The sequence below is a fragment of the Pocillopora verrucosa genome, chromosome 9, assembly GCF_036669915.1.
Source record: "Pocillopora verrucosa isolate sample1 chromosome 9, ASM3666991v2, whole genome shotgun sequence".
Taxonomy (NCBI): Eukaryota; Metazoa; Cnidaria; class Anthozoa; order Scleractinia; family Pocilloporidae; genus Pocillopora; species Pocillopora verrucosa.
This window is the reverse complement of record NC_089320.1, coordinates 2,773,179-2,800,238: the sequence shown is the minus strand read 5'-3', so window position 1 is coordinate 2,800,238 and position 27,060 is coordinate 2,773,179. Positions and strand designations below refer to the sequence as shown.

The window sequence follows — 27,060 nt, the reverse complement described above, 5'->3', positions numbered from 1 at the left end:
GAAACGACTGACAGCCATTCCCAAATCCAAAGCCATTCCACCGACGTAGATCATTTCACCTTGCTTTTGCGAAGTACTTGGCTTGTAGAAGTCAGAAAACTCAGATCAAGCTCTTGATTATGCGCCTTGTTGTACAGCTTCAAAGCATGATCTGTGTACACCAAATTCTTCTTGCCTGCTCCGTGACTTTGTCATTAGTGCAATCCAATCGAGTGCCTTTGTTCTATTTTCTTGATAATTCTGTGGAGGTACTTCTCCACAGCAAGATCGTGCCTCTTCTTCTTCTCTTTAACAGTATTCTGGTCTCCACTCAAATACTTTGCGAGATAGCTTCCACCAACTAAGGCGGTCGCATTGATGAGCGCTCCTCCAATCATTATTGCTATGCTTGCCATTTTATTCATCTTCATCTTTATTTTTGAAAATCGACAACAAGTATTAATCGTGAAACTTTTGAATGAGTTCTTCTTCTGTCTCGTGGATATAGAATATTAAGGCAGTCTCAATTATCGCGCAGGCTGCGGCTAACTTGATTGTAAATCGGCTGAATATTTTTAAGATGGTAAAATCTTTTGTTCTTCAACATATCTTCTTGTTGCGATTGATGCAGCGATCGCGACAGTGAACTTCACATAGTTCATGAGATTTGAACTCGGATCAGAGGTCATCAGTTCCTTGATGACTTTCTTTGCAACCCATCCGAGTCCAGCAGCCAATCTAGTCAATGCTTTTACAAGCTTATTATCAGACATTTTATTAGGGAGACAGAAAAAATCAATCGATTTGTTTTACTTACCGGAATCTGTGTTTGTGTGTTTTGCTGTGGTTTCTTTTTTATTAACGAGAGCCATCAACTCTTCTTTTATAGCCAGTGAGAGAACGACACTTGCTTCTGAAAGAATATGAGGGAGTGAGAATGATGATGATGGTTCTGGTTCTGGTTGATTTTAAACTTCCTTTCTTCTTCTTTTTTTCTCTCCCTCTTGTTGTGTTCAGCAAGTTTTTTCCAGCTTCGACACGCCTTGGGTCTTTATTTGGTTTCGTCTTATTGTTAACGGTTGAAGTCACTGTTGAGCCGGTGCTTCTTCAGTCTTGGGTTCTTTTATTATCCATTTTGTTTGTTTATACATAATTTTAAGTTCTTATTAAGTACTTACACAAGTTCTTTCTCAAGTCATCGGTAAGAAATTAATCAGTTTCTCGACAACTACTGTCTATTTCCTCATTATTGACCGAAGGCGATTTGAAGGGTACTTCAACATTTTTTGACAGTGAGAAGAGCAGCACTTGCGATTGCCATGTACTTTCCACAGTTTAGACGCAATCCATTAACAATCGTTCCGAATTCTCTTACCATGAAGTTTTCGTTCAAGTCCTTCAGAAGTTTTCCTTCATCAACAGGGAGAAAATGAGCCAATATATTACATGAAAGCTGAAGAAGTTTATCAACCATTGCATCTCAAGTCTTTGAAGCTTCATATCCCTTAAAATGATTCTCCACATCTTGTTCAGAAAGCTTCTTTACTTGATCCTGAGTGAGAGATTCACCAATCATTTCCTTCGCTTTACCACTTGCAACGAGAACAGCGAGCTGCTCTCGATGATCTGAAGAGATTTTGGGTTCAGCTTCTAGAATACTTATAGCATCTGTGATTGCTTCTTTTCCATTCATATCCATTTGATATATTGAATTATAAAATCTATACTGAAGGGATGGCGAAGTGGGAATATGAGATGTGAATACTTCTCACTCTTTAGCCTTGCTACCAATTATTTCTTATTATTATTTCATTAACTCACCTGCATAATTCTGGAAATGATCTTAAGATGGTGTGTAGAAGAGAACTAATGGTGCAGTGTTCTCTCTCTGAATGCCGTCGCGATGCTTTTCATCTGCTCTATGATGACCCAAACGCTGATTCCCTCATGTCTTGCGTTGAATGCTAAATTCTCGAGTTCATTCGTCCTTTACTTCACATCTCTGAAAGTAGGGAAATCATCGAGAATAATCAGTGTATTTGTTTCCTCAGACGCAAAACTTGTTAACTTGAGCCAGTCACCAATCTGATCTTGGAGTGGAGTCAAGGCAAGTAAGCCCTTGTCATCTTCTGCGAAGCCATCATATGTAATGTTGTGGATGAATGTTGCACAAATCAGTACAATGTAATGGAACTTTTCTCGGAAGGTGGTGCTCGAGAGATTGACCAGGTATCTTGACTTTCCTGAATTTGTAGGTCCGACTATTAATGCATTGCATGGAATATTATCAGGATTCATATTTTTTGTTATCTTTTCTTATTATTTTCTAGTCATCATTAGCATTCGAAGTTACCTTCTTGATGGTCTCAGTGAAGACTTAGGGCTTATGTGATCTTATTACATTTATTTTCCTCATTTGCATGTTTCCGCTGAATAAGCACTCCCCATAGTCGCCGTGAGTTATATTCTTCTTTATTACAGCCTTCTTAATTCCCTTTACTCTTCTCCTCCTCTTTTCTTCAATACTTTTGTAGCTGTGGAGTTTTGCTCTCAATCCAACAAACTCTTCAATGACCTCTCCACCAGCCTCACCATCATTCCCACGATCTTCTTGTTGCAGCCAGTTGGGATCCCTGAAACGTGATCTTCAGGGCAATTACTTGTGTCGAACTTATCTTCAAGATCTTAACCTCCATCCTTGTAGAATTCTTCAGTTGCAATCTCATAAACGAGACTGTCAGTGTCTGTGAATAGAAGCTTCGCACGATCTCCATACGTAATCTTGATTTAGTTATAGTGAAAATCATACATCAGAGTCCTGCTGATGTCAAGGATGCTCATTCCACAATAGACTGGCTTATACAACAACAGTTTAGTTCGCTTTATGTGGTCGCGAGCTTTTCATCAAATATTGTCAAATGTTTTAAGTTGGATTTTGCTGAAAGTTTCAATGTTCTTTTGCGGTTGCTGACCAATCACACATCCACACAATTCCTGATGTTTTCCATAGTATTTCCGACTAAAGAATTGCTCATCGACTTGAAAAACTCTGTCTCGAATTCATTCTTTGCATTTTCTTGCAGCTTCGTGTTTAGCTAAATGTGTTTCTTCAGCCGGGGCTTCGTACTTCCCTGTGAAACGGCAGTGGTCCCTGACTTTGTCATTGTCAAATGAAGTTTTGAAAATCCAGAGGAGTGTTGCTTGTCTAGAATTACGCCTGTCTTCATCGCTTAAGACCATCTTCTTATTGAAGTCGAATTCTCTAGGAATCTCCTCGATGTTTTCAAGTAATTCAACGAGGATGCGAGCAACATCGTCATCCTCGCTCTTTGCACTACATGAAATGCAAGCTTTTCTTTGCTTGAGAAGTGGTTCAGGCACCCGAGGAAATACTCTTTTGCTTTCTCATCCTCGGAGGTTTGATTTGGTAGCAGCCTGTTAATCGGGCAGTAATGTATATCTGATAAGAGAAGAACATTAATATGTGTCCTATTTTTCTCTTTACTGATCCTCAGTGGATAAAATCACGTTCATAACCAAGTACGTTTACCGCAATGTTTTCATTTTGCTTTTCACACTTGCTTATATCAGTCAGCTTCATAGGGAAGTTGATATTACTCCAGTTAAGCTGCTCAGATTGTGCTCTGATGAGTCTTGTGATCCTTTATGGGTCTTTTTTAACCGGTTTAGGCGCTCTTTTTATGCACTACTTGAAACACTGATTATCTGCATTTTTAATATTCACGACTGCTTCCTTACTTTAAGTGAATTCTGCGAGCTCGATTTCAGAGCTACTGTTTAACGGTCTGTATTCCGCAAGAGGGATGTCAAGAGATATCATTCTTCGAAATCTCTAGTTTGCTTCCTCTTTAACTAAAACTCTGAATTCTTTCTTGAATGGCATCCATTGAACCGTCAAAGTCTTCGGATTCATCTATTGCTTCAGGATTTTCGATTACTTAGCTTTGGAAATAAGGATTCAAAAGTTCAACATTCTCACTGAATAATTATTTTCTATCCATCTTGCAATTCAAAATCGTCATGACTGTTGTCCTACGATTCTCTCTCGCTAGCCTCAAGACTTAGGGTTTTGCCGTTTGCAAAATTCTCCTTCTCCAAAACCTTCAACGCCCTCAATTTTAAATTGCCTCGTGAAACCTCTCAATGCAGTGGCTGTTTGTCTATTCTGAATTGAATGCTTTTCCTATCAATCTCTTTGTTTTCTCCGATTTTTCCTTCTCGCTTTCCTTCTTCTGGACTTGATACTTTGATTTTCGGGATAGCTTTTTGGGTTGCCTCAAAGCATCTCCTCGATTTCTCTGATTTCATTCCTTCTTTGTTGTTCAGATTCATTAACTTGCGGCTTAAAAACGACATATCTTTGTTGGTGCCAACAGTGGAACATCAATTTTTAGAACTGGCCATGGCTGATCAACTAAATAAAATCCTGCTTTCTAAGTCTTGAATATCTTTTGAGTCCGAGTGGTTTTGCCTCTGCTCTTAAATCTGGGAACATTCATGTTTTCCATTTTTTATATTACGTAATTTTTTAAATTTCGTACATTTTATTAAAATGAAAACAAATTTAATTCCAATAGGCATAAAAGAATCAGAGAAGTTGATTCCATGCAAAAATACCTGAAATCTGGAACAGATCGAGTCGTTTCTCATGTTTCACATCTACTTCACTGTCAGAGGGATTCACTTTGAGATGGGTGGAATTCAAAGTGAATCGGCTCTTCCTGGCAACCCACCGTTCAATCAGCTAAATAATGATTATGACACGCCATCGTTCAAACGAATATGAGCAGAATTTGGAATTTCATCAGATACAGACTTCCGCTTCAAAGAAGGTGATAATCGCGGTCTCGGATCTGTGTTTATTTATGTGGCAAATCCTGGACCGTAAGCAACTTGTTGTTGTTCCAGCTGCTTAGACAACAGCTGAACCTATAAAACAGTATTTCTTGAATATGTTTCTCACTCTCTCTCTTAGTAAAGTGCCTTTTTCAACTTCTCTCTTATTCTCAAGAACATTAATCCGCTCTTGATTTTCTGTTATCATTTCTCTTTCTCTTATAGTTTGTTCTTCATTCTCATCATGGGCAACCCCCTGAGCCTCCTGAATAGAATTCTGCTTCTCTTCAATTTGGTTATCCTTCTGGGCTATCGAACAATCGAAACCTCTCGCTCTGGGCCAAGTGAGGTTTTGATTTGTTTTTTAAATTATTATTGATTTAAAATGGAAGTTAAGAGGATTATTCAAGATGCTAATATTCATACCTTCTTCAGATCTCACGAGTGAGACATTGTGAAAAGGGTGTGAAATTATTCACATCTGAAATAATCAAGTTGCCTTTTGAAATCAACCTCGATTTCAAAGTGCACAAAAACTGTTTTGTTTTGAAATCAACCTTGATTACAAGGTTTAATTCATGACTTTCCTTTAAGATCAAGGTTGTCTCCAAAGTTGTCAGAACTGTACTTTGAAATCAAGGTTGACTTCATGTCAACTCTGAAATAGAGGTTGACGCCATGAGTTGCCTTGAAATCAAGGTTGTCTCCAAAGTGCGTCAGAACCAGCTTTTTCTATCTACTACTCAAAATGCTGTTTTACGATATGGATAAACCATCAGATGAAATAGAACTACGCTAATCCTGCATAGCAAGTTAGACAAAGGAAAATATCAAGGAAAGCTAGCATTTCTTAAAGACTGACTTGTGACATTTACGATAGAAAATGGGACAAATGTACAATATAAGGCGTGCTGTCCAGGATGAGAAGAATTTTGATGGCGAAGTAAAATTATTACACATGCATGTAAGCATTTTTTAGAGGGACGCTTCATACTAATCATATAGTTCCGAAATTTTTACGTGAGAAAACACGTTTCTGTGTGTACCAAGGGTGGAAAGTCTCAATTCAGTGTGCTTTCTATAGAAAGTAACTTATACCTCGAGTTTGCATGAAAGAGTAGCAGGACAAACAGGGTTTTTTAATTTTGCAAGAGCTTGGAACATTTTGAATTCTTTTTGAATTTCTTTATCAGCCTATAAAGCTAGTCCTAACGAATGAACGTGACTGTGAAGTTTTTGTCATAGTTCATGGCGAGTTCTTAATGTTCCTGCTCAAATTACTGTGGTGACCTCATTTTAAAACTTACTCGTGCAATTCCAAGTAGAAATTCAAGTCTGATGTGGGCGGTTTTGATTTAATGATTAGAAGAACAAAAGAAGTTTATTATCGGTTGAGTTCTCAGTGTGATGTAGTTCCAGTGATGTAGTGATTGAAGTGGCTTCAAGATTAAAGTTTAGTAGATTCTGTTTATAGAAAAAGGTTTCCGATTTCAATCAGGTGTCAATGTGCGTTTCCTTATTTTCGTAGATTAAAAAAGTCAATGCGAAACTCGTTAAAGTAAACAGGGTCAAAGACTAAGCGCAAATTATTAACTCGTAATCAAAAGATTAATCAATCATCTGCAACTGATTGTGTTTAGTTTAAATCTAGTTAGGGGAACTTTCAAGATTAACTCAACATTAGCCAATTTCCAATGCCTTTTTGTCTTTTTTTCTTTTGTTTTTCTGTTAAAACTATTTGAAATAAAAGATTAAACGCATTTGTTGATTGATTGTGTTGTACACTCGTAGCTCTCTAATTTCTTGCTTCATTAATTTGAAACCACTTTCTCCCGTGTAACACCCCCGTAGTGTCCCATTTCATCCACGTAGTGCCCCGTTAGACCCCCGTAATAACCTCATAGGCAAGAGGAAAAGAATGTCTCACGTCGTGGTACTTAAAGCCCCCACACTCGTCAACCCTAATTCCCCCTCCCCCTCCCGTGTCGGAGCTCATCGGAGGGTTTGGTGCACGACATAGAACTCTCACAGGGCCTTTTACAACGTGGAGTTGATACAAAAACAAATTATGAGAATTTACTTTATATTTACCGTATTTACTGGAAAATTGGTCAAGTCACTCTCGAAGCTAAGAACGGTAAATTTTAATTAAATGCGTTCCAAATTGGGTGACACTGTCAAATGCAATACATTTTTTTTTAATGACTGACTTGATAAAATCTTTTTCATATGTTAAAATATCAGTAAGTGAAACATCGTTCAGGTTCAGGTCTTGAATAGTAAATTTCTTAGATTCATATCCATTGTGATTGCAGTGGCAAGCAAGCTTGTGTTTCCAGTTTTATTTTATTTTTTTTTGGCAAGGTATTTTTACCTCTGACATAAATTTGGCGTTCAGAAGCTCAGACTGATGATAAAAGACAGATATGCCATAACTTGATGACACACTATATCTATCCATCTCCAATCATTTCAACAAACGACTGGCGAGCGTCCTTGGAGGAAATGAAGTTCTTTGGATCTAGCATTTCGTCGTAAATCAAATTTGCCAAGTGTCTCTAGCCAGTTTTTTTTTTCGATCCCTGCTCTGTGACGACTTGAGTAAAGTAACAACTGACTCATGTGGACCCAAGCTTGCTTTGCTGTTTTTTTTTTATTCCGATGGAATTGCGATTCGTTTATTTTTAGGTTTTGTCACTAATGCGAACGTCTATTGACTTTAAAAAGTCGGATCCTCTTTAATCACTTTGTAATCAATTTTACATGAAAGTCGATCCACATCCTAAAAAATTAGTACATGGCTAATAAGTCTCTTTTAAAAAACTTTGCAGCCCACGACTTTTCCTTTAATTAAATTTAGCCTTGGGTAATATTCTGAAAAAGCTTGCATATTAACAGGTGCAAGGTTTGAAAGTTTGTGTACATAGGAAAAATTTGATATGTCATTTTGAAGAAAGTCTCCATTTTACCGCTGCCGCAGCGATCTAAATGCAATAATATTTATTCAAGACGATATCATTAACATTTTCCTTTTTTTCCCGATTGGCCATAAATCGACTCAATCTATCGCAATCCAAGTTATTGGTATCCAAGTTTAGGGCTTTTATAGTATGAAACACAAACTTTATTGCATTTGGGAGAAAATTTACGAAGTGGTGCGACATCATGGTTCAAATGAAGGAGGTCCTGCTAATGATGTGGTTAATAACATTGAATAAATTCTTACGTCCTGCCACAGTTTCTTTTGCAAAAATGTTAAGGGATTTGCTTTTAAAAAGTGAAGGCGTCAAAATGAACAATGTACACCAGTATTTTCTTTGTTAATAGCAACTTGCCAGGGACAAAAGACCTAGAAAAAGCTTTTAAGGTAAATTGTTGGCGGTGTCTGATGAAGAAACAGCTGCCTCTTATCTTAGTAAAGTTCTGTTTGAACTGTACCCAAACCTAATACCAAAGGTTCTGAAAAATCTAAAAGAAGAGTTTTCCATTTTTAAATCTTGAGACTGAGGTCTCGTTTTTGTGTTGTGGTACAGCAAGCAGTTGCACTTGAGCTGCAAGTAACATGAATTCAGAACCTTCCATACAAATATGAATTACGAACAGGAAGGTCGAGGCCATAATATATTTCAAAATAAAAACAATGACCACAACGTTAGATGGCTGAAAAAAAATGTCTCCTGCACGTGCATATTAACTCCCAAGGGAAAAAATATCTACTTTGCCGCGACAATGTTTTTGGAACAACACTGTTTCTTGACTTGTGTAAACAACACAAGCCCTTCGAACGAGCCAGGGGGAAACCCGCAGTGTTAAATAAATAATTTTTAGCCCCTGTATATCGATCAAATTGTGCGCCACTAAAGCCTGTGTCTCGCGTCAAATTGTCTTTGCCAGAAAGCTAAAGCAGTGAACACCCGAATTGCTTATCAATTTGTTTAATAAGAAATAGGTTTGCACGACATATTAAAACTCTACTGTTCGTAAAGGGGATTTAATAAAGATTCAAAAAACCTTTGATTGACACAAGACATTTTCCATTTTTGTCTCGCTCATTTGAGCCGCAAAGTTGCAATTAACAGCTAAGGTTTTAAAGAATAACCGAGAAACTTTAGTTGGAGGGGATAAAGCAGTACTTAGATTAGATTTGAGAAGGAATTTTTACCGAGGGCAATTTCTAGAGCTGTTAATTCGAGAAGAAACTGTTCGGTTGACTACCAGCTTCTTAAATGAACCAGCGTTTTGCTTACATGACTCAAGTTACACGATGCCAAGTACACGACATAAGTTACACGATGCCACATGCAGAAAAGGAGAGTTCTGGTTGAGATGAACTTCAGATTAGCTACGGACGTGTGATACATAATATACCAAAAGAAAAATGTAGTTCGATCGAAATTAAACAGCAATAGAAATTCGTTTCCCCGTTATAGAAAAGTCTTTTAAAATATGAAATACGATTCAGTTAGCATCTGAACAGCTGAAGAGAAAGCATCGACCGCTGATTATTCTTCTTTATCTTCAATTCGTCTCTCGTCTCGTGTTCGATCCTCGCAGGGCGAACGAGCGCGAACGCAAGTCTGCCCGACTAACAAAAATTTAACACCGCGCCACCCACTCGAGTAGGAAACACGCGAAGCTCAGCCAGTTTGTGCGTGGTGAGTTGGCCTCGCTTCGGGAGAACTGCCTTCTTGATCACAGTTGCTCCAGTGCATTGTAAGTATGGTAAAACTCTTCAACTTTCCTGCTTTTATAGCCGTGTGGAAGAGACTCTATTGTGGGATGTTTATTTGCTTTCAAAAACTCAATGTTCTCTCGTCCAATTCCAGAACGAGCCCGAACTGCGCAAGGTTACTGATCGCAGGATTTGCGCAAGTGCAGATGCAGTGGAATATCACGTGATCGAGGAGAGAACCGTTCAGAATTTCGGTTGTCAAACTCACTCCAAATCGAACACCGCTAAACCAAGGGAAACACTATAGATCACTTTTGTGATATCTATCTTGAATTTCCGTTTTAGAAAACTGTGTGTGTGAATTTTGTGGTTATTAGTATAATCTGCTTCTTTTGTTATCTATTGAAATCAGTGAACATGTTCATGGCGAACAGTTATAATAACCAGGACTTCAGCAAATTTTCATGTTTTATTCTTAAGCCGGTTTAATATTTCTCACCAAAAGCTTCAAGCCGAACAGCAATTGGCGAGTCATCACGCTTCAGCCATTCGACATTGTTTGTCAAGTTCATGGTATGCAAAAAATCGGATATATTAAACTTGAATCCGTTTCAAATATTGACTCGATTTACTTTTGAAATGTCGTTATCTTGATGAAAAGTTAAGCATATTACTTCTTACATGTGCAGTATTTGTTTGGTCAGTAGACTGAAACGACCATGAAGGCTGTCAAATATTTAGATAAACCTATATCATTTATGAAAGTTAATTGAGGACGCTTCCTTCGAATTGACCAAGATTTAACTTCAGAGTTTCAAGTAACAATGACGTTACCACAAATGTCGCTAAAATATTAGATCGCAAAGAAACAAATTAAAGTTGCAATTCGCTGGGAAAAAGCTTTTCAAAAAGTTTAGTCTTACGCAGCGGGACTGCCAATGACTTCAATAAAGGCTGCAAAATGAATCTTCAAATCTTCAAGCAATTTTAATTTTTTTCATAATTGTTTCCCTCTGTCGTCTCATTTTTGTGTTATCGCTCGGAAACAAAGGGTTTCTTCATTTGTTTATGGTTTTCGCACTTTCAAGAAAATTGTCAAGCAAAGTCGAGCGAAGTATCTTCCGTGCATATTATATGAAATTATCTTTTAATCCACACTGGAAAATCTCATTTCTTACGATTGCCGGACATTTCTAATCTACAAGAGCAGAATCAGCATAAATTAAACCATAGAATTCATGTCCTCCTATGAAAGAGGAGACTTGTCAATTTTTCTAATTTTTCCGATTATCTGGAAAACTGAGAAATTATCCATTTTGGGTTTACAGCTTCCAGCAAAGAATAACGCTTTCAAAAACTAAATATGGATTTATCATCATAAAATGATTTTTTTTTCCAGGAGCCTATGTTATATTTTGTTTAAGTTGGAACAAAGATCAAATTTTGGAATATTTTACCAGAGTTTTTCGTTTTGTCGCTTATGATTCGCTCCAAAGACGTTCTTCCTTTAAGTTTTATTTCGTCAATATGAAAAATATTTCAACATAGTTTAAGAAAATATGTTGAAATAAACAGCGCAATCGCTTTCCATGAGCAACTATTTTCTGAATGTGTCATCTTCTTAGAGACAGAAGCTATACCAAGGTCGTCTTTGACAAAAAAAAATACGCGTTCTTTTTAATGCAAATTTTTCATACTGTCAGATCAATCAATGGATAAAGTGCCCAATAAAAGACATAGAGAATAAGTAGAAATACTCAATTTATCTAAGTTTGTCTCTGGTAAGATTTTTGGCTTGCTAAATTTTCATATCCGTCGGTTCAATCTTGTTAACATGTGAGGTGTAAACGGTTCTTGTGACGAACGAAACCCACTTTCAAATCCTGCTTGTCGCTTACCAAAGCAAAAAATTGAAGCACTAAGACGGTTTCAAACTTCCAATGCAAAAAACGACTGCTTTGATTTTTTATTTGAGATTGTTTTTAACGTCAAATTATAGTTGTGGCGCTCACACAGCAAGGGTTACTGTCAGTTGGCAGCGGTCGCACCTGTTCTGCTGCACGACTGCGCGTGCTCAAAGATATTAAAAAAATATATATTATTGTCAGCTCGTACAATGTGTTTCAAAAGATTTTAACGTTCTGAGAAGTCGATCTTTCGATAAAAAGGAGGTTTTAGGGTTAAGTTTACACTTTTAGCCGTTACGTGATCTCCTTTCAATTCAAGCTGCCAGTATGGTCTGCAAACAAACTCATTTTATATGCAAACGTTCCTCAAGTTTCATTTTTTCGATTTATGTCAAATTATTGCAAAAACATTGAGACAGTCGGTATACAGCAAAAATTGTCTTTTTGTGTTAAGGATGGTTTTGAGAGAGAAATGGAGGCAATTCATGCTCAAACACCAATAATACAGAGATTCTAAATTGAGAATAGAAATGGAACATAATTTAGACTTCAATGTGCTCAGCTACCGAGGTATATTAATTCTTCTGCTGTGAATTTATTGGAAGCGGATTGTCATGCAAAACGCTCATAAAAAATGCACAAAGCTTTGTTCCTCTGTTTATAGTTAACCAATCAGCTTGAAGAACATGAAAAGAGACTTATAATCGCAAGCCATCATGATTTAAAGAGAAAAAACTCAGCAGTAAATGTCAAACACACGCAGCGGGGGAAAGACAGCTTTGTTAGTTCAAGGTGCGGTTTTATATGACTGCGCGTGAATCGTCGAAGCCACAACACAGAGCTTCTAGGGCTGAGAAGGAGAAGACACAGAAGACGACCGCAATTGTTACTATTGAACTGTTCCTTCCAATTCATCTCTTTACCTTTTTCATCAGAACTAACCTTTTATAACAAACATTTTAACACCGCCGAACGCTTTCAGAAAGATATCACTAAAACTAAACTTGTTAACGTGGTAGAAAAATGGCTTCTCATTCTGCCTTTCTACTTTTCCAGTTCTAATCTTCTTCTTCTTCGGCTCTGCGTCCTGTTTTGTAGGCTGTTAAAAGCCATGGTTGTTAGTATAGAAAATTGTTAGTATGGAATGGAAACTTTTAATTACAATTCCTGTTTTCTTTTCTCGGTGCAAATATATATTTTTTGTACCGAAGACGCTAGCTTAGTGTTGAATTTTCCTTCTGTTTGTGTACACAGGGTGTGCCAATACCAAGAAAAATGAGAAAATCATTTTTCAGCGTAAATAACCCATTTATCCTTTTCTATACAAGGGTGAAATTCATTCCTCAGCCATGCAGAACGCCGTTCGAGTTTTGGAGGACAAAAAAATAATTTGTAGGTAGACAAATTCAAGTCTTAGTGCGTGGAGTATTGATAACTTCAGGTGTAGGGAATAAAGAATGAGTTAGGCTCTGAATGTATGTAAGTTAGATTCTGCGCGACTTTAAAGGCGATTAATTTTTGAAATTTTCGGGGAAAACATTGCCATATTTTCATGACTATGCAAACGAGAAATATCTCACAAAAACGTGGAAAAAATTGTCTAGAATGTTCGATTTCGTTGCGATGAAAGGGAACTTTGCTAAAACAGCTGAATCCAGGCTTGTCGATCATTAATAATTAATTTTGTTCGACGTGAATAATAAGCAGCTTTCGTATCATATTCCTCACGTCAAAAAAGGCATGATTATTTGTTTTTGTGGAGGGACAGAAAGATTTTTAGGGCTGCTTAGTCAAATATTAGCGTGACACTGACATAAAAATTGAGATACTCGTTATAGGTTATCCATGAAAACATCTTGATATGTAAAAATGATCTACGCTTCTCACTCAGAAAAACTCTCTGTTTAAGATTTAACTAAATTAAGATAAGTTTCACTCGTAGAAAATCGAAATATCTCTACCTCAAGCTATACTCCTATGTAAGAAAAACACCAAATGGAAAAAAAATGGGTCTCCTATTTGCATAATTGCATGGCTGAAAATTGAAAATTTCTTGAATAATATTTAGAGAGTTCATGCTAAAGTCTCGTCCTATGAGAATTTAATAGTTGCGCGCAGTATCTACTCTGAAGTTTTCGAGATGTGTTTTTTTTTATCGATTATCTTAAGTTTTCGTAACAATTCCACTCTGTGATGTTCCGAATAAATCTTCCTAACGTTGCGGAAATCAACAACTTATCGTTCAGGGGATACAAATGTTTTAATTCTTTAAAATTAATTCGGAGCGCTTTACATTTGGGTCTGAGTTAGATACCAGACTGCGGTTTTTAGCTATGTATATTAATCTGCAAAAATTTTCATTTTCTCACACTTCTTGACGACAAGAGAATATCAAAAGTTGATATTCTCTTCTCGGCGAGGAATATTTTTCGAGGAAGGACATTTGTAAATGTGGTAGATTATGTCTCAAATCAAACATTCATGAAACTTAATCTTAAGAAAAGTTTCAAGGCCTTTCGTTTTCTAATATAAAATTACAATTTTATCGTTTGTAGGGAGAAACTATGGTGGAAAATATTTCGTTTATCGGGTTAATGTTGAATACATTGGGGAAAGTTCAGATCTGAAAGAACTGCGATAGACCTTAATTTACCAGAGTTGTTTTGGTTGAACGCAAAAGTGTAAAAATATATCAGAGAAGGATAGTAACAGCTTTTGTACGTTTGAATAATTGATTCAGGTTGAGAGAGTTCTGAAAGAAAACAGAAATGAAAGATGTGACTTTTATGTATGTCCAACGATGAAGACGGTGACAAATCTAGTGATTCATCATCGCTTTCAGGTCGGAAGTAGATATGAATGACAAGTGGAGTATGTTTATAAAGACAGAAACAAGCGAAGAGGATATCTGAGGCAATATATATTTTTTTATAAAGATCAAATGTCGATTGTGAAATTTGAAATTAGTATTTCAGCTTCAAAGGTGCCTGGGTGAAGCTTTAGACAAAGATTAAATTGAAAACGAAAGAGGAAAACAAAGAAAGAGTGCCAGGAATAAAGAAAAATGGATAATGAGAGAGTTTAGTTTTTAGTTTTGAATTGAAGGGCGAACGAGCGCGTACGCAGGTTCACCCACTAACAAAAATTGTGCACCGTGTACCCTCTTAGGGGCTCCACGCAGAGCAGGGCCCTTTCAAAGTGCAGAAAGAAGGCCCACCCTGGGAAGACTGCCTTCTTGATCACAGTCCTCCAGTGCATTGTTAGTATGAAAGCACGCGCAATTTCCCGCCTTTTATATCGTACCTGTGGTTTGGAGGAAGGCGGGAAAGTCGCATTGATACGATCCTGTTAGCCAATCAAAGGCTTTACTCGCAGTGTAGTACTGCGAAGCAGCACGCGTTGTGTAAACAGCTGAGGGGAGTGTACTGACAGAAAAGAAACACATCAAGAAGTCCTGCCGAGAAATATTCTTAACCAGGTGAGGGTAAATTTAGGAAGTTAATTAACCTTGAGATTGGTCACAAATTTAAGCACAAGTTTACAAGTTTTGAATTTTCTATGGTACGGTTTCTTTCAAAAAATTTTGCGCGAAAATAATTGAGTCAAAGGTCAAAATTTTTAATTGGCCCCGAGTAACATTGGTTTAATCTTTCATGATCTGTTTTACTGCATCAATAATTTATTTCTTAAGGAATAAAAGAAGGATGAATACAAGAAAGCCTCGCTCGATGACAAGCTTCTTCGCTTATTTTTAAAACGCATTGAGCCGCGTGATTCGGCAAGACATAAAAAAATCCTTTATCAGTTTGTTTTCACTTTTATTGTGTCTTCAGTACCATTCCTTGTGTAAAGTTGATACAACTCATGTGTTGTTGTTAGCATCAAATTGTCTTTGTGGACTGTAAGATCAAGATGAATCACTGCATGAATAGTTAAAAAGCCGGTCGTAACGAATAACACCCTTCCTACGGTCTTCTATCATTTGTTTTTCAAGGAGTTAAGCTTTTGTTAGCGAGTGTCTTTTGAAACATTAATTACTTTTGCAAAGTTCGGGAAAAGTGTTTGGGACGATTAAAACATAAGAAATAGAAACAAATCAGCTTATTATTCTACTTTGCAGGACTGGAACTTATCACACATCACCGTATCTTGGAAAGATTCAACGTAATATCGATATCCTTCCGTCTGCCAATCACTTTGACATCGAGGCAACCAGAAAAGAGGAAAACCTAGAAATTGCAGACATTCATCTCGTGTCAAAGAGTACTTTTTTTGCCTCAGAACACCTCATCTGTCATCAATCTGCATGTATCTTAAGATGTTAATTGTTACAGTTTAGAATAGGAAAATGATTTCGGAATCCTATTAGATCAAGCTTGAAATTGAACCACCATCTTGGATAACACATTGAAAAGTACACTGTAGCAAATGAAACTGATGAAAAGAAAAATGTCTTCTGTAGATAATGCCCGATTTCTTTTCTGTTTGGCAAAGGTCAAATAGTAAGGTAACTCTGTACAGTTTCGCGTCGATTTTACACCACTGGCCCAAATCAAACGACAGTAAAATACTGGAACCAAAGAAATGGCAAGGTAAAGGATAACAAGTAATCACTTCCCTTCAACAAATTGTCATGACAGTGGTGTACCTGCCAAAATACCGTAAAGTTCGATTTTCAGGTGAGAGCGAAAAGAGCACAGGGCAACCATCAGCTATGTAAGAAAAATCCGGAGGCGATTCAAAGCCACCTCAAAGTGATTCCTCAATGTTACATAGCGTATCCTGTATTGCGCACAACATCACCCATAAGTCATTGCGATAAGCGCGCGCATATCGATTTCTTGGCGAACTTTACTGTTTCTCAATCGATAGGCGATGGTTATTTGCTCTAAAACGAGCATGGTGACCTTAAGTTTTTTTTGCATAATTCTGACGTACAAATCATCTCTTTCAAGGTAAAAAATTCAAAGGCAATTTCTCGGAAGGCAAAAGAGATTCATGTAAATTTGAACAAAGCTGTTTCTTAGGGATGCAAATTATGACCTTGAAAACAATAAATCGTGGAACGTTTTGAGTCGATGTCGTTTTAAAAATTGCGTAATTTTTGGGTCCATTTCACCCTCCTTGTTTCCAACACGCAGGTGTAGCCAAAACTATACAACATAATTATTAGAAAAGAGAAGCAGACTTTTTAGTTAAATTTTGTTGGCTATATTGGGCAATTGTTTCTTCTCAGTAAGATAATATGAAATGTACCCTCGCAGAGTTAAAATTTGTTCACTGCGCAAAAGAGACGTGAAACTACACATGGCCAAAGAATAGGAGTTCAGGTAAAAACGTGTAAAATTGAATGTTAATGAACGAAATCAAAGCGTGTAAACATCGTGATAAAATACCTTCTATTGTTCAATTTTTGTTGCCTTTCCTCCTGATTGAAGAACGTTAATATAAAAGAACTGTGTTACTAAAACTTATCGCAAACGAGAATACATTTCAAACTAAACTATAATTGAGACTTTCTACTACCAGATGGTCGATAAGTCATGAAGCGCCCTGACAGATTTCCAAGTCAATTTTGAACTTCTCCGATAATAATAAGACTACCACAGTTGGACTTCTGAGAAAATAACAGAAAGTGTTACCTCCGCCTGGTGAATAAATCACGAATTACCCGGAGTGGCATTGATAGAAGGGAATATAGATGGTTTTATTGCAGACTCTTTATATTTATAAAGCGCTGAGGTTGCTCTGATCAACACAGCAGATCTCCTGCGATGTATAAGGCACTCATTGCCCGCGCGTGGAGAGCTGACTCTCGCGTATTTCTCACGCGGGAGTCCAGCAGAGTCTAAGTCGGTCCGACCTGCGTGTGCAAATGTTTAAAATCAAAACCATAGAATAAAAAAAGCTTGTAGCGCTCAACAAATAGATTTAAACAAATGAACTAACAAAGTCTTTCAAAACCTTGCACCTCCACATTCTTAGTTGAAGTTATTTTTGAGCTTTGCTGATAAAAAAAAATGCATACTTTATCCAGAAGACAGATTCGAATGTCGATTCTGAGCTACATAGATCATACATTGACCACAAAAGGTTGAATAAAACCTCGTTTTCTTGTCATCAGTTTGATATCAGTTTCTATGGTTGTGTTGTGGATTTGATCATGTGGATACTGTTCAGCCCATTGGTTTTCATTTTATGTACTCGTTTTCAAGAAATCCTACGATATGTGTTCGAGGCATTCCTTCGTTTACGCAAGGTGCCTCACAGCTACTTTACCTACCTCTATGTAAAATTGAGTAGACCTAATACACGTGAACAATGTGTTTTAATCATTGCTTTGTTGTTGGGTAAATTTAGTTTCTAATTTTAAAAACTTCTTTATTCCATTGTTTGAAGTATTGTAAATTGATACTGAAATTATTTTCAACATGATTCATTGGTAAACCGAAAGCTTTCTGTGACAAAAATATTCTTCCCTTATAACAGACGGTATGGCCACCTCGCTCGTTACATGTAAAAACAATATAGAACTTCTTTCTGAGGTCCAGATTAAATACGTATTAGAGCCGAAACCTTTGATAAACATATTAAAAAGGGAGCACATGTATATTTAAATGAAAAGCCCTGAAAATCTACTAGGCTTCTAGCATATTCAAACGATTTATTGCAAATATTATTGTAAAATGCCTGAAGAAAAGAAGACTGTATCTTCCGTTTTGTTCTGGCAGAAGCAAGCGTGATTGCTTTTTTCATAGAACAATAAATTAGGGTATATTAACTTGAAACGATGTTCAGCTCAGATCAACACATGCAGAGAAGTTTTTGTTAAAATTTGAATACGAATCAGTTGTTGTGAAAACGGTTTTCAATAGCATTTGTGTATGCCCCATAAAATCACCATAAAATTCTCCCAACGAAGTAGTTTCACTTTTGTCCACAAATGTATCAAAGTTCTTTAAGTTGCGGCGATCAAAAGCTTCAAATGATTGATTCAGCTTCAATGATTGATTCAGAACTACTTGTCCGGCAAAAATCACGGCTGGGTATAACGGAAGTTGAGAAAAAAATTTGTTACGAGGTGGAATAAGATCATTGCTTTCTAGTTCTTAACTCACGACATGATGAAGATACAGTCAATAGTCACAAAATTTAAAAGCTATTTCTGTCAAAATTGCCAATACGTTTATTCAAATTAAAGTTCGCCCGACTTTTGCACACAGCAAGAGCATATTAATTACAACGTATTGTGTTCGCCATGTTTATCGCATTGATTTTTAAGGAGATCTGTGATTTCTTTCGCAAAACTCTGAAAAAAATTAGTCTACTTCATTTTAGTAAGATAAAACAACTTGCGTACGACAGACATGTACCAAAAGGTTTTTAAAGTACGGAGGCTACAACTTAACAAATGTCAAACCGTTGGCCTTTAAAGTATATTTTTTCCATCTGTTTGAAAAAGAACGTTTTATCACTATTATAAAAGTCGACCAGCACTCGTTCTCTCCAAAATAAGTATACGTTATAAAGCATATTGAGTTCGAAGACTGAATACGAGATTATATTTAAGCTTACAAAAACTACGTATCTACTTATAAAGGAGTTATGTTTAGAGATATATAAACGACTATATAACAAGACGAACTGCTCATGTCAAAAGTTTACATGTTGTCATATATGCCTGCTTGCTCTCTTTAACTTACAGAAGAAGTAGCAATAGTTTGAGCCAGAGATGGGTACAATAAGTCATTTTTCGCCTTTAACAGGTGTGTAGTATATTTTGGTTTTGGTCCAGGCAGTGTTACCGAGATTCACTCATCCAAGTGCAAGCAAATATGTTATTTAAAAAGTAATGTGCTCTAAATTTACCTAGAAATCATGAACTGTAGGCAGAGTGTGAGTGATACCTCTCATACCAGGATTTAAAGGTTCTCTGAGTCACAGCGACACCGTAAATGTTTCTTATCAAGAACAGCGCTTCAAACACAGATTGGTGTATTTTACAAAGTCAACACGTGACTATATGACTCCCTAAGGCAGCAGGAGCAACTGATACCCATGCGTATTGGTTTTAAATGCTCAACAGCTTAATTCATTGGGCGTTTTGCATCAAATAAAGACCTCTCTTCGGAAGCATGCGGTGCCAAACGAAATCCCACACAATTGCTGCGATTACCAGGGTATAAAAGGACGGCGTGAAGCGCAGTATTTTCATACTTACAGGGCACTGGAGCAACTGTGATCAAGAAGGCAGTGCTTCCAGGTCTCGGCCTTCATTGCACCAAACGGAGGTAGAGGCCTGCGTGTTCCCCAGAACTTGGGTGCACGGTGTGCAATTTTTGTTAGTCGGGCAGACCTGCGTACGCGCTCGTTGGCCCTCCAATAGGAAAAAAAAAGTTCTGCATGCACTAGCTATCTTGAAGGGGCTCTCTCATTGTATCTCTTATTCGTGACATGTACAAAGCGACCTTTACAAGAGGGCCAACAAAACGAATTGTCCATCATAGAAATTTTCCTTAAGTCAGTATAATCACAAGTAAAGTCAGTCTTCTTTGAATCACGATGTTTCAATAATAGTTTTATAGATACGTAGCATGCTAAACCACGTTGCACAAATATGGCCGAGAGATTGAAAAGTTTGAAATTTCAAGCGCGTGAAACTATCATTTGAATGCTTATCAGGAAAAGGGAGATGACCTTCAGGTTCACAGACATAAAATATCGAGCTTATGAAAAGAGACACTTGAAGGTAGTGTATATAATGTAAATGAATAAATTCAAACACCCAATCATATGTAAAAACCGAAGATAAGTTTTGCATAAAGCCCAGCTGGTTGAGCATTTTTTTAAAGCAAGATCTTTATCGTCTTCAAACAGTTATCAGGCATTTCGTTAAATTTTTCTTGTTCTTTTAAAGATGGTGGTTATTATCTCGGAAAGAAAATCTTATCTGATTTTGCTGGTTCACTGATTTGAGTTTGGTCAAGTTAAAGGTCGTGTTTGGCGATAGCCATTCTGTTCGCCTCTTTGTCGCCTCAGTTGTTTTGTCATTGGTTGTTAAAACAAGACGTCAAGCAGTCCATGACATAAAATTGTTGAAAACAAAAGAATCAAACCGTGTAATTGATTTCTATTTAAATTTTCTTGGGTATTAAAATCTTGTAGAAAAGGGAAGAAATCCCGCACAATCTTGCCGGAAGTCATGTACATGTACAATTTTGTTTTCTTACCAAAGGTTATAACCAACAAAGGTTTCTTATGCCATAAGATAGACTTTTAACCCTTTACATTCTCCACACATCTCACACATCTCACACATCTCACACATCTCACACACATTTCATTTCCTTTATTTCCGTGATCTTGATGCTTCAGGGTGATTCTGTGAGGAGAAATTAGATGCTACGTAGATAAACGACCCCTCCATTTCATTTCCTCCCATAATGGGGTTAACCAGCGAAAGCGCGAGTCAACCCGGTGACAAACAAAAATTCTGCACCCGACTCGCTCGGCCTGGAGCGAACGCAAGGTTCAGTGGCCCAGAGCGCAATGTGCCACCTCGCCTTGGGAGCCCCGCCTTCTTGATCACGGTGCTCCTGTGCACTGTAAGTTTAAAGGAAAGTGGAGCAGGAGCAGGGCTTATATAGCTACAGATGATGACAAGCTTACGGTGTGCAATGTGCGCAAAATCCCTTTCAGCCAATCGCATCCCGCGTTTGAAGCATAATACATTTAATTGGAAATGCAATTTTCCTTCGTCTTTTGTTGTTTAGGGAATAAAAAGTCGTCATGCGAATAACCTACTGCGGGATACCAATATCTAATTCCTCGACCCATTGTTTCTTTACTCCCTACTTTAAATTCAATTAGGTTTTTCTTATGGAAGATTATCCAATTCAATGATCATAAATCTGTACTATTTTAAATCCCTCCAGCCCTTGGTTATTATTTTTTTCCGATTCTTGAAAGCTTAAGATTTCTTCACATTTCTTCCATAGGGTAATAATCTAATCAAGTTGTAGAAAATCTTTAGGGTTTTATGATCTTTAGCTGCTCATCTTTGTTTTCCTTTAAACTTAGGATGCTTTGAATTCTACAAGTTTTCTCTCATGTAATATTTAGACAGTAAGATTATGAATTTAAACTGATCAAACATCAAAGTATTATGCCCTTTATATTAGATTTGAGAAGATGACTTCTCGTAGCAGGGATCCATATTATTAACGTATTTTCAGTTACCTCGTTAATGGTTTTACTTATTTTTTCATTAACATGAAAATTTGATTTACAGATATCCAGTGGTGCGACCGTAAACGTCGCCGAAGAGAATTGACAAGTCTAAAATGTAATTTGACTTTTAAAAAAAGGCCTAAAAAATCTTTGACGAAAACCACACGAAGAAGAGTATTTTCTGATTTAGTTGTTCGTAATTATTCTGTTTGCAGGGGAATGGGGAGTTATTTTTCTAGTTTTTTTGGAAGGGTTCTTTTAGAAATGTATTTGTATAGGTGACACCACTATACCAAAGATCTGAACAGGTGTCGCTTACATATGGATGGATCAGTTGGTAGGGAAGTAATGGATTCCATCGTAATCCATCTAAAGGTAACTACGGTTTTAAGTTTGCGATTTGCGTTAGGATTATATGCCTAGTAGCGTTAGCCCTTCAAGTATATTAATTCTTCAACCCCAGAAGTGATTACTTATAACTTCTCCACACAATATTCATACATTATTCAGCAAACGGTAATGAGTGTACTCAAACTTATCAGGTATCTTGATCTAAGACAAAATTCTCGTAACTGATTAACAAGAAAATGTTTGAGAGCGAGAGGGGAGAATTAACAATCAGATCTTAGGAGTTAAAAGCTTAACGAGGAACTCACGGGATAACGTAACTGATGATGCCTGAAAAAAATAGCAATGTGCTAAAACAAAGTCAGCGGTTAAACTAAGTTTGTGTAACAGAAATAAAATATAGTTAATTGTTTTCCAGTTGCTATAGTAACAGCAGGTTGTTACAACTTTCTGGCCAATCGAAACCTCGTTAGCGTCACCCATGGCAACAAGGAAACTAGAAAAAAATTGTTAGAACAACGCAACTTGCAGATAACACCCAGTCCAAGGACATGATAGTTTACATTTTTCCTCTCGTCGATAACTGGCTTCGCGAATGAGATACACACACTTATTCACCTGTAAGCTAAAATATTTTGTTGTAGGGTCTCGGATACGACTAATATCTCTAAATTTAACTCTTTAATATCAAAAAGGAAACGACAAAAAATACGGATAATATCTAACGTCAATCTTGTAATTTCACTTAACCATAGATCTCTGCACGTAGATAAAACGCTCCACCGTTTCAAAAATTTTTACTCTTTACCCTTGAATTGGTAATTTTCCTTGGTTGATTTCCTTAACATAAAGTTTTGACGAATTTTGAGCTAACTTACATAATCTCGCACATTGACCGCTACTTACAAGCCCGAAAGAACGTACGACATTAAAATTTTCCGTCATTCTCTGAACATTCTTTTGACTTTTCGGGGGAGTATATACTTCGAACTAAAATAAGAATAACTTTTATTTATAATTAGTATTCAACTCAATTTTTCGGGTGAGACTTTAAAACAAGAACGTCTTCGAACAGAAAGAAATTCATATCAATATTCAAAATGGTCGCTACTTTAATTTTTAATAACTTGAATGCAATGTGAGTTCCGAAAATTAACATTAATTTTTAGATTCCTCTTCCATGTACGTGGGTATGAGCCCAACGTGTATCAAGTTATAAAATCGGTGTAAAAATAGAAATTTTCTGGGTTCGTCATCCCTTCGAAGAAGAGAATCTGGGCCGTTCGTGTTTTTAAGCAATACATTTTAGCAATTAAATTGGAAAGTTTGACAAATAACTACACCTGTTGTGTTAATTTATGCTTACATGCTAGAGTTTCATTCATCAATGGATAAATTTAGCTCTTTTGGTAATTTGAGTCTAGGCTTTTCTTCTTCATTTCGTAGCTTTTGTACAGCTGCAATTTTATAGTTTAGTCCTATTAGGCTCACAAAGGACCAAAATTTGTCTCAAGTCGTATCTCTAATTCCCCATTTACCTTATTAGTAGTTCTATTTACCCATAGAACCACTAATTACGTAGATGAAATTGGCGCAATATGCAATTTGTCAGAAAATTTTCCGCTATGATGAAAATTCAAACATAGCTAACTCTTAGAATATTGAACACAAACATTGTATTATATTCCAACCGAAAGTTTAAGTTTCTAGGAACGCAAACTCGTGTCTACTTTAAAGGTGTTCCTTTGAAGTAGACACTGGTGTAAAATTTCAAGCGACAGTTTGCTGTTCTTGAACCAAAGAATAAAACAAATTCTAATTTCAATGTGCATATTTATTTCCGGAGACAACACCATACCGCTTTGTCTCTTTATATAATTTTATTTTTAGGACTTTTTGCCTGCGGATTTTAAATTGAAATTCAAACTAAGAAAATATGCTAAAATTCTAATTTTTTTTAAAAACATTACATTGACTAACTTTCTCTCTCTTGGTTTTGGGAATATTTTGGAGAGCATGAATAAATATTTGTGTTTTCTGCAAGTTGAATGAGACTAGAAACTCTGTTCCGACTGGTTAAAAGGACCACCAAATAAGGGCTAGCAGCAGCATAAGAAAGGCTGTTTGATTGGTCTGTTGAAATTCTGTCAATAAAATTCGACTGAGTTTGACCAAGGCTTCCTTTATTTACACGAAAGCAGAGGAAGGAAGCGGAAGGAAAAACTATGTTATCTTTATGACAAAAATTGATCACACCATTGTAGAACCGATTTGACGTACATCGTTTGATATATATATCTGTAAGACAAAACTTATCTGTAAGACAAAATTTACCTGTAAGACGAAACTTTATTTCGATTATTTATCAAACCTGAGAGTATTTGTGCTACAAAACCACCTAAAGATGTTGCTTTCTTTAGCAAAAAGCTTCACACAATTTGTTTTGGAGATCTAGAAATTTTAATCCTCTTTTTGGTGTATACCGACTGAGTTCATAGCTGAGTCATTGCAGATGCAGTTCAGAGTTTATCGTTAGCCTGTTCAAAGACACAAACAAAGTCTGCTTATAGTCTGTCTATTTCGATTATTATTATTATTCCAGAAACAGTAAATCGTTAAACAAACGCTGAGTTGAAACAAAAGAAAACCGATCAGCCCAGATAAAAACACCTTTCCTCTTCAGAGATCAAACAGTTATTGTTGTTAGTTAGTAAACTCATAATAAACTTTTCCGTTTAGGTGAAACGCAGCCCACAGGAAATTTCTTATTTTGATATGGCTTAAATTTGTTTGAGTTTTCCATTAAAACGACTCAAATTAAGAGAGATAATGATATTGATGTTTGGCGCCATAAATTTCGCTGTTTGCCGACAGCAGGTGATGAGGAACAACTTCGGGAGCGTCTTAAATTCCTGTAAGCAATTTATAGATCATGATCAGAAATCTAACCAAAAATATATGAGGCATGAAGAGAAATCATTGCACTTATCTTTAAAAGCTAGAATGTTGTTTTATCCTTTCTACATACATTTTGTGTGATTGAGAAGCCATCGCGAAAGGGTTCCCTGTTTAGTGTTTGCATATAAATATTTATTAATGTTTAATTATGTGTGCGCCACAATAACAACTTCTGGCTCAAAGCATGTTGTAGAAAAATTGGAAGGATCTTAATTTTGCCGCTGGAATAAGCCTAATTATACAAAGTTGACTAACGACCCTGTAGAATTAACTACATTGAATGAAAATTTTTTTTTCAACGTACGACAGATGAATTCAGCTAGTTGATGAGTAAATACACCAAAATATTGTGTCAATTCCCATGGACTTATCGCTCTATAAATTTCATCAAAAGAATAAAAGAAATCGAGTAAAATATTCGAAATCATGATGTATATTTGTAGTATATTACAAAACTTAAGATTACCATCAAGTGAGGATCATTTTGTTTCAAAGACTTCAAGTTGGGGGAAATCCAGTTTCCATAAGTCTTCTTAGTTTTGGGTCTCTCTGTTAGGCCTTTTGTGAGCATCATTCTCCGTTACATATGCAATCCAATATCTCGCGTCATTATCTGCTGTTGGATAACGCATTTATCAGAGAGATAACTAAGTTTGTTGAGGTCTTAAAGGAGCGAGGCGCATTTAATTGAATATTGAGCCTGGTGAGTCACGGTAAATCCTTCTTTTGAAATGGAGGGCCAACGAGCGCGTACGCAGGTCAGCCCAACTAACAAAAATTGCACACCGTGCACCCTAAGAGTGGGGAACACGCAGGATTCAGCCTCCGAGAAGAGTGCAGTGAAGGCCGAAACCTGGGAGCACTGCCTTCTTGATCACAGTAGCTCCAGTGCCCTGTAAGTATGAAAATACTGCGCTTTTCGCTGCCTTTTTATACCCTGACAATCGCAACAATTTTATGGGAGCTCCTTTCGAACCATATGCTTTTGTCAAATTTGAAATGTGTTATTCAACGGCCAATGATCTCAGCCGTTAGGTCGTTTTGCAATGTTTTGGAGAACTACGCATGTGTAATGGTTGTTTGACGAGCGGGATAGTCTGTCACATGGTTAGCTCATCCCATATGGGTTTTCGTGACGCCTCCTCTCCAGCTGTTCCAGCCTTGACAAATGATAATCAGAAGCCCAAAGCCAATTGTTCGTCAGAATCCATGTTAAGCGTGTTTTGCTAAATATGTATCCATGTTTAAGGTAAAGAGCTAGGAAATAGTTATTGTTATGAGAATTACTATGCGATTTCTCCGTCGAGGGCTCTAATAACTGATGTCCAATTATACTTTTAGTTTTGCAGTGTTTTTCATCGTGTTCCCTTTGGGGTAATTCCATTCTCGAACAATTCTGTTTCTTTTCCCCGTTGAGCTATTATTTTTAGGTTGCTTTCAATGATCGACAATTTTCAATCGCCCCGGAAAACAAAAAAAACTATTGTGAAGTAGCTGCCATAATCTTTATCGCAACAATTATATATTTAGAAACGTTCTATTATCGGAGTCAATGCAGGCAATATCCAATAAGGCAGAAGATAATTAAGTCCTTCCTTCGAGGTTTTGGACATAAAAGAGAGAGCGAAAACCTGGGGACGACTTTGTCTGCTTCACTGATGTCGTGAACTAGACCTATTCTTCCAACATACACATGATGAACACAGCCAGCGAAAACTTACTGTGAGAAAACGATATCTTTATACGTTCACATTTTAAACATAATTCGTAACAGGTCGTAGCGTTAGGTTCATAAATTTGAACATGGTAGGACAATGATACTAAGTTTTATAAAGAGAATATCAATTATACTCTCTTGGTTTTATTCAACTTCGAAAAGTCCATACAAAATGGGTTAAATTTTATTTCAAATCATTTGCGAACATTAAGAAAACAAGAGCTTTGCAAGGTGTGATACCAGTTTTTCGAGGAGAAGGTACACCAGAAGGACAACTGAAAAGTAACTGGGATAAAATTGTCTCAGATGTGACCAGTTTTTTTGTTTGAAACTAATATTAGAAACAAGTTGTTGGACATTTTATGGAGATATGTTGGAGAAATTTGACCGAG

The 27,060-nt window shown here is 36.7% G+C and overlaps 5 non-coding genes and 1 pseudogene across 5 annotated transcripts; 1 reads left to right on the top strand and 5 right to left on the bottom strand.

The window, feature by feature from the left end:
- Nucleotides 1-1,459: 1,459 nt before the first annotated feature.
- Nucleotides 1,460-2,820, bottom strand: LOC136283308 (uncharacterized; annotated as a pseudogene).
- Nucleotides 2,821-9,387: 6,567 nt separating this feature from the next.
- LOC131791477 (U1 spliceosomal RNA) lies at nucleotides 9,388-9,557 on the bottom strand. Its single transcript, XR_009340790.1, has one exon. It is a non-coding gene; the product is annotated as a U1 spliceosomal RNA (small nuclear RNA).
- Nucleotides 9,558-14,518: 4,961 nt separating this feature from the next.
- On the bottom strand, nucleotides 14,519-14,682 carry LOC131791471 (U1 spliceosomal RNA). The gene has a single exon (XR_009340786.1). It is a non-coding gene; the product is annotated as a U1 spliceosomal RNA (small nuclear RNA).
- A 4,946-nt stretch (nucleotides 14,683-19,628) lies between these two features.
- LOC131791476 (U1 spliceosomal RNA) lies at nucleotides 19,629-19,795 on the top strand. The gene has a single exon (XR_009340789.1). It is a non-coding gene; the product is annotated as a U1 spliceosomal RNA (small nuclear RNA).
- Nucleotides 19,796-20,868: 1,073 nt separating this feature from the next.
- LOC131791475 (U1 spliceosomal RNA) lies at nucleotides 20,869-21,028 on the bottom strand. The gene has a single exon (XR_010718893.1). It is a non-coding gene; the product is annotated as a U1 spliceosomal RNA (small nuclear RNA).
- Nucleotides 21,029-25,685: 4,657 nt separating this feature from the next.
- Nucleotides 25,686-25,854, bottom strand: LOC131791474 (U1 spliceosomal RNA). The gene has a single exon (XR_009340788.1). It is a non-coding gene; the product is annotated as a U1 spliceosomal RNA (small nuclear RNA).
- Nucleotides 25,855-27,060: the final 1,206 nt, after the last annotated feature.